Source organism: Nilaparvata lugens, chromosome 1 (assembly GCF_014356525.2).
Source record: "Nilaparvata lugens isolate BPH chromosome 1, ASM1435652v1, whole genome shotgun sequence".
Lineage (NCBI taxonomy): Eukaryota > Metazoa > Arthropoda > Insecta > Hemiptera > Delphacidae > Nilaparvata > Nilaparvata lugens.
Genome location: NC_052504.1, coordinates 68,497,908 through 68,515,415, shown reverse-complemented (window position 1 = coordinate 68,515,415; position 17,508 = coordinate 68,497,908). Strand labels below are relative to the sequence as shown.

Genomic DNA, 17,508 nt, shown 5'->3' with positions numbered 1-17,508 from the left:
CAATGTAGCTCGACAAAAGAGCTCTCCCAACTTCCATTCACAATCTCTAGGTCGACTTCATTGTTTCAGTTGGTGGAACGGCTTTTTCTCACATAATTACATTGACGAGAGAGGAAGTGGAATCACGTCAATTGTGATTGTGGACTTTTCTGGCTACCGCTGCTCACAATATCTATGATTTCAAAAATATGAAAAAAAATTCTTCCCAAGCAATTTGTTGAATACTCTCTAATATACATGCCACAAAAAAGAGGAAGGAAGCTATTACACAAGAAAATTACAGCCACCTACAAGAGTAATCAATGGTTACAGGTTTGTATGTCAGTAGGATTTGGAGCCTCAAGTCCAAATAAAATCATATCTCACAACTCAAATACAAGATTTTCTTCTCTCATTAAGATTGAGATTGACAGATTATTTTAATCTGTGGTGTTGATGTTGTAATTGCGCTCATACAATATATCTCACTACAAACTGATTTGTCATACTATTTTATATTTTTGCATGATACTCATATTATATTAGGCGAATCTATTTTCATACGTCTATTGAGTTCATTGGAAATTCTTATACTTGAAAAGGGGAAAACATTTGGAAGTTATCTTCTACTCAAGTGACTTTCATTGGCTGTCAAAGTAAGCTGTCTTTAGAAATTTCAGATTTATCTCCAAAATGATTCCACAGAAAAGCAATTTCGAAAGTTGGAGATCAAACTTGTCAGGAATGAAGAAGTACAAAAAATGCTGGAAACTTCTTTTGCAGGTTTCAAATGTGATGTATTGGGTTTTGTAGGGGCGATATTTTATAACAGTGGAACAGAATTTAGATGACGCAGAATTACATCATTAGTGTGGATTAGCAATCAAGAGATCCATTCTTCTTATGCAAACTAGTAGAACTGAAAATAATGAAAACCTAATTGCATAAATTGAGAGCTTGGCCAATGCAGTGGAAGAATATTCGTCATCAAGTCTGCCTAATAGAAACAATGCCATCTCAATTATTATACACTCCATCATTACTCCAACTTCCAAGATGCCCTCCTGTGAGTCACAAACCTTGAACAACAATAATAGAAAACATTGAAGCACAATCAGTTGTATTCGTCAACTGTTCAGTTTTATAAACATACCACTAATATTTATTAAATACGACTTATAATACTCGTTAATAACACTTATTAATAAATAATTACTATTTAGATATTCTGTTTCACCTTAAATTTTACACATGAATCATTCATCACACTACCCACACTACATTGATTCATTGAAAATTTAGTCTTTAAAGCTAAAAGTAATGAGGGGAAAACAAACAGAACGTCTCAGAATTATATATAACTTACATTATACAGCCACATCACATAACAGCTAGAATTATTCTAGATTCTACCCTCGTCTATGCTATCCACAGAACATAAAGTGAACATTTTCTCAAACTACCCATTTAAAATATCTTTCCTGTTCAGATAGAAGGACATTCCAATGCTTGTTAGTGGCAATCTCTAGTAGTGGAGATTATCAACTTGGTATATACAAAGTGCACTATAATCAACTCCTCCCTCGCAATTTTCGCTGCTCAGTAATATCATCCTAGTTATAGTAATAAGGATTCACTTGGCAATATTGCAAAGCATTTCAGGTTGTTTACTAATGATAAAGTTGAGTTGGGGAGTATAGTTTGTTTAGGAGTTGGAGATTGTATGAATCATGGTGGATGGTGTGATTGGTGTGTGTGTGTGGTTTTAGTGCGGTGTGTGAGTGTGCTTTGTGAGTGAGACCAGCCCCTGCAATCTTGAGTGAAGTGCCCAGCTGTACACACGTGGATCTCAGGCCCTGCTCTCCACTTGGTCCAGGTTGGTTCTACTCCTCAGGCTCATAACAACCACCATCTTCCATCTCCAACCGTCAACGCCTCTTCCAACTCAGCCGGATAATTTGTTTCTATTGACTCTGCTCGTTTTCAAGACGGCTATTACAGCCTAACATAATTATCGCCTCTATTACTTGCTGCCTACGAGAACCGAATATGAATTATTCTTAGCTCACCGGAATTGATTTATGTAACCTTCTTTGCCCAAGGAGCAATGTCCTAATCGCCATGCGCGCATGAACTTGAGATGTCTTTGGAAAATAAACAGAACTTAGTTATGGCTGCTCCTACACCAGAGATTTATTAACGGAGGTATTCATAAGTGTTTTGTATGCTAATAATTGAGAGCAACCATTGTAGAAGGGAACTTGTTGAATAATATTTTGCCAGTTCTTCATCCACAAACAATATTGTGGTTGACAGCATTTCTATAATTTTTTTACTGTCATTCGAATTTAAAAAACATTCTCAAGAAACAATATTAAAAAGAACGCTTTATAAAATGCTGATGAAATTGATATAACAAGACAAATGGAACAATGACACACATCCAAGAAACAATCCAATTCATGTTAATGTTAATCACTGAATTTTCAACTAATAAATTCTCTGTAATATCTAGAAATTGAACTGCAATGAGATGATTTTCTTAGAGCGTTGTAACGTGTGAGAGTTTATTCCATTGCTGTCATTATTTTGACTTTTAATTGTTAATAATAGTTCTACAAACTGTAAAATATCTAAACATGACATCAACCATGTTCGATATACATAAGATTCCACCTGCAAAAAATTAGTGTACTGATGATTGAAAATCTTCTCAAATAGCTTTTAATATAGCTTCAAATATCTTCAAAATATCATTATTATTAGGCTACTCTGATGATCAACTAAGAATATACTTGGTCTCTCATGTTTATTGAATAAATAGTTCGGTGATTCTATAAATGCTCCAAGCTCCTAGCTCTCCCTCCATAGGAACTTTCTTCGAAAGCTTTTGCTTGAAGTTGGTTTGTCGATTATCGACTAGTCTAAACGCAACACTATTGTGAAGAGTGCACCTGGGTGCGACTGAAAAATAAACAGCTAGATCAATACTGAAACGCAACTGGCTCATGCATGCACATACACTACATATGTAACTACAAGTTCACCGAAACAATGCATTCGCCAAAGTAGCACTACGCTTGGCTGGAGAAGTAGACGTCTCTCCTTCCATTCGCTACACAAAGCAGGTGTTCAAAGCATATGCGTTTCCTCTCCCATATCCACTATTCCCTCAACCCATGCATAACAACACAACCGAATGTACTTATGCATTATTTCGTGGGACACATTGTTGGAGCTTACTCTCGAATCCAGATAGCAGGATAATAGAAATGAGAGCCTAGATTTCGAAGTCCCGGAAGCATCTAATCTAAAAGCTTTGAATGGGAAGGTAATAATTCTACAGAAAGCGTTTTAGCATGCATTTAGTGGGCAAATGCATGCGTTCAATGACGTTCATACTCGTACTTTAGATAATGTTCAGCTCTCTCTGAGCTGAAGACTTTGAATTAGATAGACTAGACTATTCATTATCATCATGAATTAATTCATTTTTTTGTATATTCGCTTACTTTGGAGTTTATGATAGCATATCATCCGCCTACTCAACAAAATTTCCTCTCCACATTCCACAAGAATAAAGTTGGAAGCTCCTATTACTTGAAAATTTCTGACTGGACTTTCGATCCCTTCCACTGTCTTTGTTACTTCTTCTTACATCATATATATTATTTAATATTCCTTTCTCTATTTTTTGCTTTCCTTGTAAGTATAAAAACTGTTATAATTTGATATTAGGTAAGAGTAAAAGAAAACATGTATACAATATATATGATTGAATACAGTACAATTTGCCAATTACATTCACCAATTGAATAAGGCTAACTACACCATTGTAGTAGAAAGTGCAAAATAATGATAGTTATAGTATATCAGTTCATCAATATAATGAAAAAAAAATACTTTTTGGTAGACTCTTCACACAAAAAAGTTTTTTCTGGTTTTTATAATTTTCACAGTATTTATCATGCCACCTCGCCAATCAGATTACACCGTTGCAGATGAATAGTTTCACGGTATTTTCAAACACTAGTCTCTCTCCTCAGCTCTTATACTCTCTGTAGCTCCATCTCATTTTCTCCGTAACGTCGAACGCATATAAGCGGATTTCTTTTGTATGGGGATCGCGCTGGGAAATTACCTGTGGTTATGAGCCTAGGCCTACCTATAAGTTCCGCAGTAGCTTATTCGCAGTTCACAGAGGTGTACTGAGTTTTGGTTGTTTGGTGTGTGAGGACTCAGACAGCATAGTGCCGTGCACGAAAAAGCATTAGAGGCTATGCTATTTTTTTCTTTCTCGCTCTCACTCTTTCATCACACACTTTTCCTCTCCACCATTATGATCCAGTCTCTCTCTCACTCTCACTCACTCTTTCTCCCTCTTTCCTCAATGAGCAGTGAGTAGTTTTTCTCGCATGTACTATTTCCGTGCAGCTCATATCATCCCCTTTCCAGAGCAGAGTGTAGTAACGGTACTCCCTCTGCTTCCCCTTCATTCTCTTACACACCGCATCACTCTTGCTCTCTCGCTGTTTCTTCTCTTCTCTCTCACGCACTTAGTTTTCTTCTCACACAATAAAGTCAGCAATGCACGTACGCATCGTAAACGCGTGATATATTTTCACACTAAATTCGTCCACATGTTCTTCCGCACTAAAGTATTCATTTACTTTGAAATTTATTTCCACCGCACGCATAATTCCTGCACTCGCGTTAGAATTTAGCAGTCATGCAACAGTGGTGGTTCCCCAAAAAATCAACATCTTGTTTCGCTACCTCTCGCATTATCACCCAGGCAATTACGAATTTTATAATTCTGTTCATGTAATTTTTATTTTAGTAGGGAATGGTAAAGGATAAGTTTAGACTATTTTACTTGATGTTTTATCATGAATTCCTCTTCACTTATTTTCAAGCTTGATATTCGTTCATGAACCAAGAAAAACAGTCTTTAAGTAGAAATTTGATTTCAAGATAGCAAAACTAGCTACAATTATTTACATTACTGTAAACCAATTTTTGAAGTTTCCTGTTCCACAATTGACTTCTGCTATGTCAATTTCCGGTTGAATGAATAAATGAAGATTACCTCCTTCCTCTATTTGTTTTTGAAAAGTGTGAAAAGATAATAAGAGGAACTTCAGACCTAGAGAAGTGAATCTAGTATAATTGAGAGGAGTTCAATAGTTTGATACAATGATTCCAATGCTTCAGGAATCTGCTTCCATGTTGAGCATAGCTATACAATGAGAAAGTTCTCATGAAAACATGGGTTATTATTTATAGGCGAGTGATTAACAAGCGAATATCAACAGGGAAATATCATCTGCATATTCAAATTCAACTATCCAATTCCAAAAACCTATCAGGTTATGGTGTTTGGATTCAGTCAATATGACTTGTGTTACTCACCAATTTAATGGTATTCCGTCAGACAATATTCGGCATTGATGCTTTCGGTTGAATAGTCACGCACAGTGGTCCTGCTGTCCACTCAGAGCCCAGCCAACGTAGTGCTGCATGCCTTGTTTGCCACCAGTGTCTATTTTGAAGCGGTCTTGGTCAATTACATGGGCACATGGCATCCTAGTGTAATGATGTACCTCGTTATGAGTCTCAATATAATAGGCGAGCGGAAATCCGAAATCGTCATTAATGCACGTCCGAGCTCGGACCGACAACTGCTCAAAGGTAATTGCTAGCATAGTTGCATCACTGCTAACTGCAAACAAACTTTGCTCGATCAATATCGACTACATTAAATGGTAAAGTAGTCGACTACTCCTGGTTCAAATACAGTACTGTACTTCCCTATAGTATGTCAAACATTACCAAATTAATTAATCAGCATTTTCTCTGAATGCACAAAATCATGAATTGAAATTGAATGATGCATTATAACATTTTTATTTATTTATTTATTCAATCAATGAGAATTAGACAACTTACAGAAAAGTACCACAGGCTTATACGCCCAAAACGGTTCCAATTCTAATTCTAATACAACAGTCCAAATGTAGCTAGGTTATGTGTCACTTAACATTCTTCAATATTACATTTTATAACATCATATTATTATAATAAGGCAAGTACTATCTGTGTTTGATCTACGATTTATTTGATTGAGAAAACTAACCTAACAATAATGTAGGAAATAATAATTTTGCACTCAAGTAAATACTGGTATGCTTGCAAAATGTAGTGTTAGTTGACAAGTTCTATTATGTTTGCATATTTCATATATTAAATATTCTTGTATTTTCAAGCTATTGAGAAATAGACTGTTCAATACTGTAGGCTATCAGCTAATAATAAAACAACGAACAACTTTAAATCATCAGTTTCAATCATCTAAAGAGTAATGAGCAGCAATTCCATTGCTTCCTGCACCTTCCAATACTAACTATTTAAATACCAAACTTGTGGAATACTGTACTTGTAATTCGTAACTTTAAACAAATCCTATACAAATACAAGCATCGAACCGTTTTTCTGCTTTCAACCACTAGTATTCTTCCTATAGTACATTTCCTTGCTTATATTATCTCATTGCTTGATTCAGGTTTCATTGTCCATGTCAAAACGTTAATGAAATTTCATTCAAGAAAAATTTTACAAATTGATAATATTCTATGGGATTGATTAGACTAAATATTGTCATCCATATTATTTTGAAACCAATTGTATGATATAATATTTTATAGAATCCAAACAAATTTGTTGAACTTTTGGAATACAAAAAGTAACCAAACAGAAGGCCTACTCTGTTTATGCAACCAAACACAGATTTCCAGTGTAAATGAGACAGAAAAATTGATTTAAAATGTATTTTGCTAATCAGTTATCAGGGGAGAAGTGATTGATTGACATGTTGATGAATGAATGGCCACCCTTTTTCTGATTGATTTACACTTTCATGTCATACATTGCACTGTTCTCATTTTTCAATTTGACTGATGTCTTGTGTCATGATTGATTGTCATTATCGTGTTTCTTCTGTCAACAATCGACAATATTATGATAGATTGATCGTTCGCTTTTAACATATAAATGGAATAGGATGTGCAAATTGAATTTGAAACTCGAAGAATATTGAATTCATGAAATAAATTATAACACTTTCTAAACTCTCAAAGAGTCATTTTCTGTAGAACTCTTCACATTTTTCAAAGATAATTATATAAGACGAACAGGAGTCTACTCTTGACACCCATTTAGAACTCTAGCATTGATTTGTTCGTTTCGCATAACATAAACTAATATTGTGCTTCATCCCGTCTACTTCTCTTGAGCATGCATAGCATGTTGGAGATAATAGATCGATTAACAGATTACACTTGCAAATTACCAGATAAAGTTGTCTGCCAGTGAAGGGAGTGGCGTTTGTGTATTGTTTGTTCTCTCGGTGCGAGACAAGTGAAGAGCTGCTAGCTGCTCTTAGTAGTGATCTGTGTGCACACTCGGCAACAGAACCAGTACGGCACACAGTGCCGTCCGGAGCCCGGAGCCCGCTCATGATTTACGAGAGACGTGCCAGTCGGGTCGGGCCCAAGACGGCAGGCAGCATCCAGGTAGAGCCAGGTGGAAGGTGGAGGCTGGAAGGGACGGACGTGGTAGGACGCCGAGTGATTTTGTTGTTCCGCTAGGCTAAGCACTGTTTATACGGAACTAGTCGAGCCTGTCCTATCTACTTCCGGCTTGTGCGACACCGGGCAGGCCATATCACCGGATTTATTCAGCTCTCGGGAAAAGAAGCTGAAGGGTGGAATTGTCTTTTTCATGGGTGCTTACTCACTGCCTCCATTCTTACCCCTTTCTCCATCCGCCCCAACCGCATCTACCTGAGTGACATCCCTCCCCCACTTCCCGCCAGCTCACATATAGGTCTCCACTTCCTTCATAAAACACGAGGGAGGAAGAGAGACAACACTACCGTCGCGGATCATCCTACATTTATCTCTTTGATTAATCATTTTGATTCGCCCGCCAGACCCAGAAGAGGCGTGCAGTAATCTCATACAGAGCAGACCTGTCCGAATTTCGAAAGGGCCTTATTCATTTCATTCACATTTCTTTGAAATTTCCCCACTTCAGAGCTTAGTCCTGAAATTGTTCCAGCATTATGCTCTACATTTGGCGCGATATACTCTTCTGTGTCTTGAATGAAGTTGATGTTTATAGGTTCAAATTTCGAAATTTTTTCGAGTTTATGTTTATAGGTTCAAATTTCGAAAATTTTTTGAGTTCATGTTTATGGGTTCATTATTGGATTCTTGATCCGGAAGAACTAAATAGCTTGACAAGCTTGAGTAAAGATGCGACCAGAACGAGTAGGTGCGAACAGTCGCCGTGAAGATCGATGCCACTAAACACCACTCAAACATTTGGAGTCTTGATATAGATATAATATATTTATAGATATAACGCTAGCAAGCTGGAATCTACGTAATCGTACCCTAAAAATGCTCAAGTGGGACTAAAGAAGAAACCAATTAGTTTGTGAGATAATGATTAATAATATTAAATGAAAAAGACTAAGAAATTGTCAAAAATGATTACCACAATATCAACTTCCCAACTACACAAAAAATGATTTATAAGATCAGTTGATCCCGATAGTGCATTTCATCATTATGATCTTCTCTAATAAATGAATCTTTCCCAACATTTTGGTGGTAGTGAGCAATTTTCTTGTTCAGTGATAATATTAATCAATCAATCATTTCATTCAATTCCATTATGGAATGAATTGTTGTTCGAGCAGGATTTATTTAACAATGAGAATCTTTTTTATTCTGGATAAAGTTCTGTTGAACGTCACTTGATTCGTGTAGAATAATCAGATCTAAGATCGAAAAAAATGCAAATGTTTAGACATAGCAACAACATAGAACAACTAGACATTTTCCCACCCTAATATAGTTCAACCAACATTTTATTGTTATCACTATGTTGTATCTTTCTATTCATTGAATCGCATCTTGTTTTTTCGCAGGTTAAACAAAGAGCAGAAAAGTGGCGGCCACGATTTAGATTAATTGCCAGGTAAGTCGTGCATTACAAACTCATCTTCACACTGAAAGTTTTGGCCTGATGGTAGTGGTTGTGTACAGGGGTACAGAGTAGGAGACTCGGGGGCTTGTCTTGCTGGTTTTTGTTGAGCGGTTGGTTGGTTTTGGCGTTACGGTGGGTGGGTACAGGTATGGTTGGGGGAGGGGGTTGCAGTTGCGGTCGATTGTTGGCTTGTTTGCCTGTGGGCTGCACTGGGCTACATTGGGCCACTGCCACTACACGCTGCATTGCCGCGCCGGAGCCACGGATCACTCTGCCACTGCCCCCAAGGAATACACAACATGCAGCCGCAGCTTCCAACAGGCAACGCAACGTCCCTCTCTGGTCCTTGGTCTACTCGTTCGTCTCCGATCATACCCAACCGCTCTTTTCCTTCTCATTCTTCCCTACTTCTACTCCTTTTCTTCTCTGCCTACTCTGTCAACTCTTCTTCTTCTTCTTCTTCTTCTCTCTTCTTCTTCTTCTCTTCTTCTTCTTCTTCTTCTTCTTCTTCTTCTTCTCTTCTTCTTCTTCTTCTTCTTCTCTTCTTCTTCTTCTTCTTCTTCTTCTTCTTCTTCTTCTTCTTCTTCTTCTTCTTCTTCTTCTTCTTCTTCTTCTTCTTCTTCTTCTTCTTCTTCTTTCATCTTCTTCTTCTTAGTTCTATTCTCTCATAATATTTCCTTTTCCTTAATATCCTATGTTTTATTCCTTCACGTGTTACAGTGAACATTACTGTCCAACCTCCATCAAGTCATAAAAAATCATTCCATTCCTTTTTATTTTCTACGTTTTCTACTTTTAGATGATCAATCTCATTTTCCCTTCTAGCTATTCTTCTCTGTTCACTGTCTTCCCTTTTTCTTTATCTTTTTCATCCTATTCCTTTTTATCTCACTTTTCCCTTTGTAGGGAAGGCATTTATCTATCTATCTAGTGGAAAATCTCGATTTTCAATTTTCCCCAATCATATATATATTTTTTTCCTCCTTCTTCCAGTTTGCTTTGTCTCTTAATCTTCCTCCTTATCTTCATTCTTCCCTCTTCTACTTTCCCATATTCTTTACTTCTCCCTCTTCTTTTTTCTTTTTCTCCTTCTCCTCCCCCCACTCCTTATTCTCTCCATCTCTTCTTACTGCTCCATGTTATTCATATTTCCATCTCATTCCACTCCACCTCATCTACGCCACCACCTTCAAGCTATCTCCCACCCAATCTCCTCTTCTCTCCACAAAGTTATCATCTCCACTGTCCACAACAATCAACAACTCGCGTTGTTAACCACTCTTCTTCTCTCCTTCATAATCAAACCAGCTTCCAGCATTCCAGTCTTTTCCTGATAAAAATCAAAACACTCCTTTCAACTTGAGCGGAGGTAGTCGTGAACATTCTGGCTGCAGGTTCATTGTTTGCTTAACTGACACGCTCGTGGACATCCTCACAATAATTATTATAGAATTGCCATAAGCCTGGATGGCAATGCAGGCCCTACAGTATAACTGAATAAATAAGGCACTCTGTCGTGTAACTGATAATTTCTCTGATTGCCAATGAATTGCAACCATGGGAGTTTATTTAAAAAACATATACATAATTATTATAATATTCATACAAAAGAAGTTGCTAATAATAAACTTAATCCTAATTATGATACCCCACTACAATGATATGTATCGGGATGTTAACTCGATGGTAATATACTCAAATTACTGTACTCCATCTTTATCCTATTTTGTCAGTTAAAGTTTTTGAAGCTAGTAGATTCAATCTTTCTATTTTGTCAAAACTTATCATGAATCTATTACAGCTACATCAAATGAAAATAACTTGCACGAAATGATTTAGAGCTCTAAAAGATTAAAGAAAGTGAATAATTGTGAAGCTGTATTCGCAATCCTTAGAAATCGCATTTACTTTGCTTAAATTGAATATGGAATATATTTATTATTTATAAGGTATTATTTAGGTATCATTTTCAAACTTTGAATATTGTTATATTATTGGAAATGTATGAGAAAATAATAAATAATGATCCTGAATTTATGAATAAACTTCTCTGGATGTGTCGTTGAACATCCAGAGAAATTATTATAATACAAAAATTTCAATTACCTTCTCTTACAATCTCGTTTAAAAAAATGATTCTGATCAAATAAATAAATTTGATTTAAATTTATAAAATTGATGCGATTCCATACGGAACCAAATACAGTTCAATGATGGATTTTATAATAAATTTTCCCAAAACAATTATAATAAAGGTGGATCATCCATCATTCATTTCACCTCTGATTTTTAATTTCAAGCATTTCCAAAACCGCAAATACACTAACAAGAACATTGAACTTAACTTTTTTTAATTTGAAGGATCTGTTTTGTGAGTTTATCCTTGAAACAGAGTTGCTGGAATGATTTCCCTCGGGAAACTCGTCTGAACCGTAATATTCCAAACACCATGAATACACACAGGAGATGGATATTTGAATTCCATCTTTTGCGTCCACATTCAGTGAAATCATAATCAACTAAGCTCTTGACATGTACTGCAAGTTGGCAATATTGTGGCAAACGAGCTTGCTAAATTGGCGTATCAAGCGCGAACATTTGACAGTGATATTTGACTTCACCGACAGCCCTCAAGCAGTTAATGATTCAGGCTTTGAATTGCTCTCCAGTCCAGTGTGCGAGAGAGAATATGAAAAATGGAGTTTTTCGTACAGCGTTTTCGAAACGAAATAATTTGATTTGAAGGCGGACGATGGCTGCCTCATCTAGCTGCTGGTGAAATTGAATTAGCCGCCCGCAGCGTAGGCTGTACAACACTGCAACACTCTTCTCCACTCTACTCCGTCAATGTTTCTACGGAAGAGAACAGTTTACATGATTTTAGGTTTTGTGTGTCTGCCAGTTACTCATCCTCATCTGGACAGTTTCCACATTTTGCGTCAAATTTTTTTTTGGACAACACTGTCATTTGATCCTGTGCTCCAATTTGATCCTTTAATCGATTCTGTGCTGCTGCATACACTGTCACGTTAATTTTAGTTTAATGAGGGATTACAATAGCTATTTTTTCATAAGTAGACGATAATATACTATTTGATGAGGTATACGTTACAACAAATCGTTGCGATATCGTAGAAGTATGTCCCTTATAGTTGATACGCTTCATAAAATATTATGTGATTAAATGATAGAAATTGGAGAAATTTACTAATTTGTTTCATCTGTTATTATGTATTTTATAGAGTGTTTCTCCCAATTCATGTGTATTTGAAATTTATATCATTGACACGAGAGGAGTCAAGCCTCTCGTTAAGAGAGTAACTAAGTAGTTAAGTACTTGTAGTTAAGTACTTGACTTTTCTCGTATCAATAACATAAAATTCAAATACACATGTATTGGGAGGAACACTCTATTAAGTACATTATAACTATGAGACAAAGTAGTAAATTTCTCCATTTTCTATCATCCAATCACAGAAAATTTTATCAAGCGTATTGATTAAATTATGTTATCATCAACGTCGGGGGGATTAAATCAAAAGGACGGAAAATTGATACCTTATGGAATTTCATTGTAGTGAGTAGGGTATTTTACATAACGTTTCATTCTTATTAAATATTTATTGATTCTGAAGTATATGGACACAATATAATGCAACTTTAATTACATTTGAATTTTTCACACATCGTTTCATTAATATCATCAAAGTCTTCTGAGCTACAAACATGTTTTCAAAGTATTTTTGAACCTCGAATCTTCGTTACTATCTAAAGTGGGAACACGTTATGGCTTGAAAATTCTACAGTATCTCCATTATAGACTTTAAAATCTTGGCTTGGATGCTGTTTATTATCAGCTCCTGCGCTTCCAATCATATTTTAAATATTCAAATCGAGTTTTTATCTATTCTCTCCTATCAGATAATCTTTATTGAAGTGGATTCCTCTTCTATTTGAGTAGGCACGGGGTTTGATAATTTTGTTTGAGAAACAAATTTGAATTCTTGTTGGCTCTTGAGAACAGAGAACTGGTTTTCAGCGGGACGAAAACGAGGGTCCGAAGGAGTCGGGTGTTGGGGCGATCGCTTTCAACGGTCGTGAGATTAAATGGACGAAGAGTCCACTTTGAGACCCGAACTCGTCACATCTCCTGCTTTACTAGTTCCTCCTTTTCTCGTTCCTCCTCCAACTGTTTCATCATGACTTCTTACTCTTCTCGTTCTTCTTCACCTCATTCTCCATCACCAAGTAATAAATAAACAAATCCGCTACCTGTATAATTTTGACCCATCATCTTCCTACCGTCAGACTGTTTGTTCTATCTGATCTTGTATTTCGTCACCGTTGGAAAATTTAAATAGAGTCAGCGGCCCATTCCGGTTCCTAACGTAATTATTTTCCAAGACACAACATGCGTGTCCCGTTCGTGGACTAGTGTTTGATATTCATCTTGAGCTATAACTGGGATTCTGATGGAAGCTTGTTATCCACTTGAAATTACAATATAATTCCAACCATGGCTCTACTCCTTTTATTAATTTATTAAAATAGGTTCTGGAACCCTTGAAGCTAACGAGTCTTCATCTAAATTATTCCTTATATATAGGTCTTATTCACTCAAATACACTATTGTAATTTCAATTATTCTGTAGGGGAAAAACTTATGATAAACCAGTTAGTGAGTTAGATTCTAGATTGAAAAGTTGCATATTGGAGGTTTATGAGTAGAATAAGTAGAGGGTTCAATTAAACTCTTGGAAAAGTTACTCATTCATTTTGCAATATTTTATAAAGAGAATTGCGTAAAACACCAAACGCACCCTTCAGAGATAAATAATACTGAGATTCATTATTGAGAACGTGAGTCACCTGGTATCAAGCAGATGCTAAGACTAGAAACATCCCTCAAGATGGATTGATTACCAGGGTTTTTTCAAGAGAATGAGTGAAGAGGGATATCGTTTTTTGTATTCGTTAGAACCCGAAATTGAAGGTGAGCGTTTTTTGTGTGGTCACGCTCCTCGTCGCGTCGAGTGAGTGATGAAGGGTGCTCGGTGCTCGCCAACTCTGCTGCAGGAAGTGGAAACCCGAGCAATTCCTGCCAGCCAACGTACAGCTTAGCTAAGCGTGTGGTCTGGGATATGGAGGAAGTGTCAGGTGACAGGAGACACCCTTTGTCGTCACCAAGTCACTGCAACATGTCACCAGGTCAAATTGCTCATTTTAAAGGAATTAATGCCAAAGGGTTGTTACCCCTAACGGATTAGTCAGTCCTCACTGAAATTACCAATTCATCTAACAATAGAATAGAAATACAAGATACGTTTTCAAGTGCTTCTTCTCTTACTAAATGTTTACGGTAGTTGTAATTCAATCCGAGGAATTTGTAGTTGAGGCTCTTCTGTTCTTGCATTCTAATTCAATTTATGGTGGACTACCCATTCAACTCCTACATAGAAATGAAAATTCTTCTGTTTCTTATAAGGAATACTGAGCGTTCAAGTCCACAACTTGTAATCTTGATGAAATGTCCGAGAACAAAGTTTTGAAAATTCTAAAGTTTATTTATTATTAGCGAAAATAATTTATACAATCTACAGTACAGTATTTCTGAATAATTAATCATTACTAAGTATGAGCATAGAATAAGCATGATCATTGAATGTTGATTAGTATAGGAATAACAATTGTGTTTTGTTCTCCACTTTTATAGTTTCTCATAAACTTGTCTGTGGCTCATACCATTCACTCTGTATTCATTATTTTTTATTGTGGAAACTTCTTAAGAAACTTTTTTGCATAAATAATTGTGAAAAATCTTCATTCATACTATCATTCAATCCAGTATTATCCAACTAATATTCCATAATCAAACATCTGCATTCATCTCTTCGTATTCTAACAAATTATTTTATCGAATGTTTTCTATTTTCATATGATTCATTCTATTCCATTCCTCAAATACCTTTCGAAGGAACTAGAATTATATCATCGAAAAATATAGGAGCATACCCAGATGGCGGATGCTGATCAGTTTCCACGCAACATCTTCAGTGAAGTGTGGTGTGAGGTGGTGCACCGTTGAGCAGTTAGTATAGATAGATAGTTGGTTGTTTTTGATGGAGGCCTTGGGCAAGGTCAAAGTGATCGTTTCACTGTGATCCGGCTGATAAGCAGATTAGGGTGGTGCTGGTGAGGGGAGTGGTAGGGGAGGTCCTAAATCGTGACAAAAAGTTATTGGTGACAGGTCGGCCGGACTGCAACGGATACCAACTGAGTACCAGTCATAATTTATTCACCGAGAAGGGTTTGATCGATTCGTGCGGTGTGTTGTACCGTTGCCTAGGAGAGAAGGCCCCGGCCCGTGTTCGCCCATAGCCCACTAAAAAACTGTCGAACCTATCCCGCCCCCTATCAAACTAGAAACAAACTACCTTTGCCTTGCTTAAAGTGTTCCTTCTTACTCGAAACCCTTACATGAGCACTGAACATTCTAGTCTAGATGAAGCTGATGGATGACTGTCCATTGTCCAACTGCAGTCATTCGATGGTTTTGATTAGTTTCAATCAATTGTTTATCTTCATTGACAATAATTGATATCAAAGAATTCATGAAGAGGTGCAGTAAATGATTTTTGGTGCTCATTTAACTCATTTGATTTCTAAAAAAAATGTAAAATATCTCTGATTATCTAGACTCCTTTTTCCTCAAGAACTGATTCATCCATGATCGCTGACCCTGAAACGGAAGAGAACGTAGTTATAGTGATGTAGTAAGGCTTTCTACAAAGTTTTGAACTTTTCCTATTTATCAATAATTATTATGGTTTTTCAAGTACGTAATTTATAGTACAGTGGTGCATCACAATTACATTAAAATAGAATACTAAATTTCAATTTTAAATGTGAAATGAATTCATTTTGATTAATGCATTCATTTAAAATTCAAAATGCATTCCGTTGTTTCATTTATTTATAATCCTCGTAGAATCATTATCTTCATATTTGCTGGTAGTTTCTTTGTTAACAACCATTCATATAATCGATCTTATTATTTCATATTCAATTGACAACGATTGTAGAACTATGGTTGTTTACCACTCCTTCACAGACGCATACGCTTCATTTTGTAGAATGTAACAATTTCAGGAAATAATTGTAGCCTCATTATCAGTCCCCTAAAGGAAGCAGTCTGTTAAGCTTAGTTGGATGAATATGATTTCAAATTTCAGATTAAGAAGTGAATTCACAGTAATTTTTAAAAAATTACTCCCTTCTTGGTGTTGTAAAATAGAATTTATCACTCCTGATGAATCTCATTTGTTTATTATTTATTCAATCCACGATCAATCAATTGTATCGTTTTAATTATTATACAATAATTGTTTCATCTTATTACTGTTGAGTAGAAAAGCTTAAGAACATGACATCATTCCATATTCCGGATTTAACAATGTTTCTGTTCCTTATACATAATATTGTGTAGACAAGCAACGATATTTCGAATGCAAATGTGATGCCTTTGCTTATTAGAATACGTCAGTGGAGACGGTACATCGACGTCTCAACCATAAATTGAAGGGAAAAGAAAATTAATCTGTAGAAAGACACGCGAGCGAATATTGGAGGGCTATTGATTTATGCGTTCGACTTGTCATTCCTAACACGTGAGTAATTTATTTGTTTATCTGTTAGAACATGCGTCGAACATCTGCGTTGCGTCTTGCGTCGGGTGCGCGTGGTGCCGGGTGCGCGGGGTGCCGAGTGCCGAGCAGGCAATTCCTTTCCGGCCGGACGAGTGGCGCGAAATAATTCATCTTCTCTGCTGAATTCATCATTTTTCTATCCGCTCTGACCCGACTACTCCTCCGGCCAAATAATAATGAGAATTTCTCGCTGTTGGTATTCGAACAGGCACAACAAGAAGTAAAAAGTTTCATTATTGCCCTTCCACTCCCGAAGATGAGGATTCCAATCTTAATCATTACTTGTGATACCATTTGCAATTTGGTTCCCAGTGATAAATGTGAGAAAATGATTGATCGATAGCTGAAAAAGAAGTTACAGGCACAAAGTGGGATTCGGAAACAAATCACCAAATCATTTATCAACTCATAGGAGTGTTAGAATCATGAAAATCAAATTGAAGTAGAGCGATTATTTACTATTCACTCTTATTTACTCTTCATTATTGGTTCAATGGAGATAAGCTTTAAAATGTCAAGTTAACTTCCTTGAATCATACCTATAGATTCTACAGTTCGGAAAAAATGTTTTAAGATTGCCAATAATCATCTTCGAGCATTCATCTATCATACATCTATCTAGCACAAATCAATCTATCTTTTCACAGAATTATTCTATTGAAATTTCCTCCACTTATCCTTCTCCGCCTTCAATTATAGGGTAGCAAATAATCTACAACTTCTCAACTGTATCCCTTCTCCCTTCTTCAACTACCTTGTCCTCTTTTGC

General features: G+C 36.3%; 1 protein-coding gene across 1 annotated transcript in view; it reads left to right on the top strand.

Moving 5' to 3' along the window:
* LOC111053754 (sortilin-related receptor) overlaps positions 1–17,508 on the top strand; it is an 81,330-nt gene that overhangs the window by 23,333 nt on the left and 40,489 nt on the right. The window contains exon 2 of the mRNA XM_039441097.1: positions 8,975–9,024. The gene's annotated coding sequence lies outside the window, so the exon portion shown is untranslated. The remainder of the gene's footprint in view (positions 1–8,974; positions 9,025–17,508) is intronic.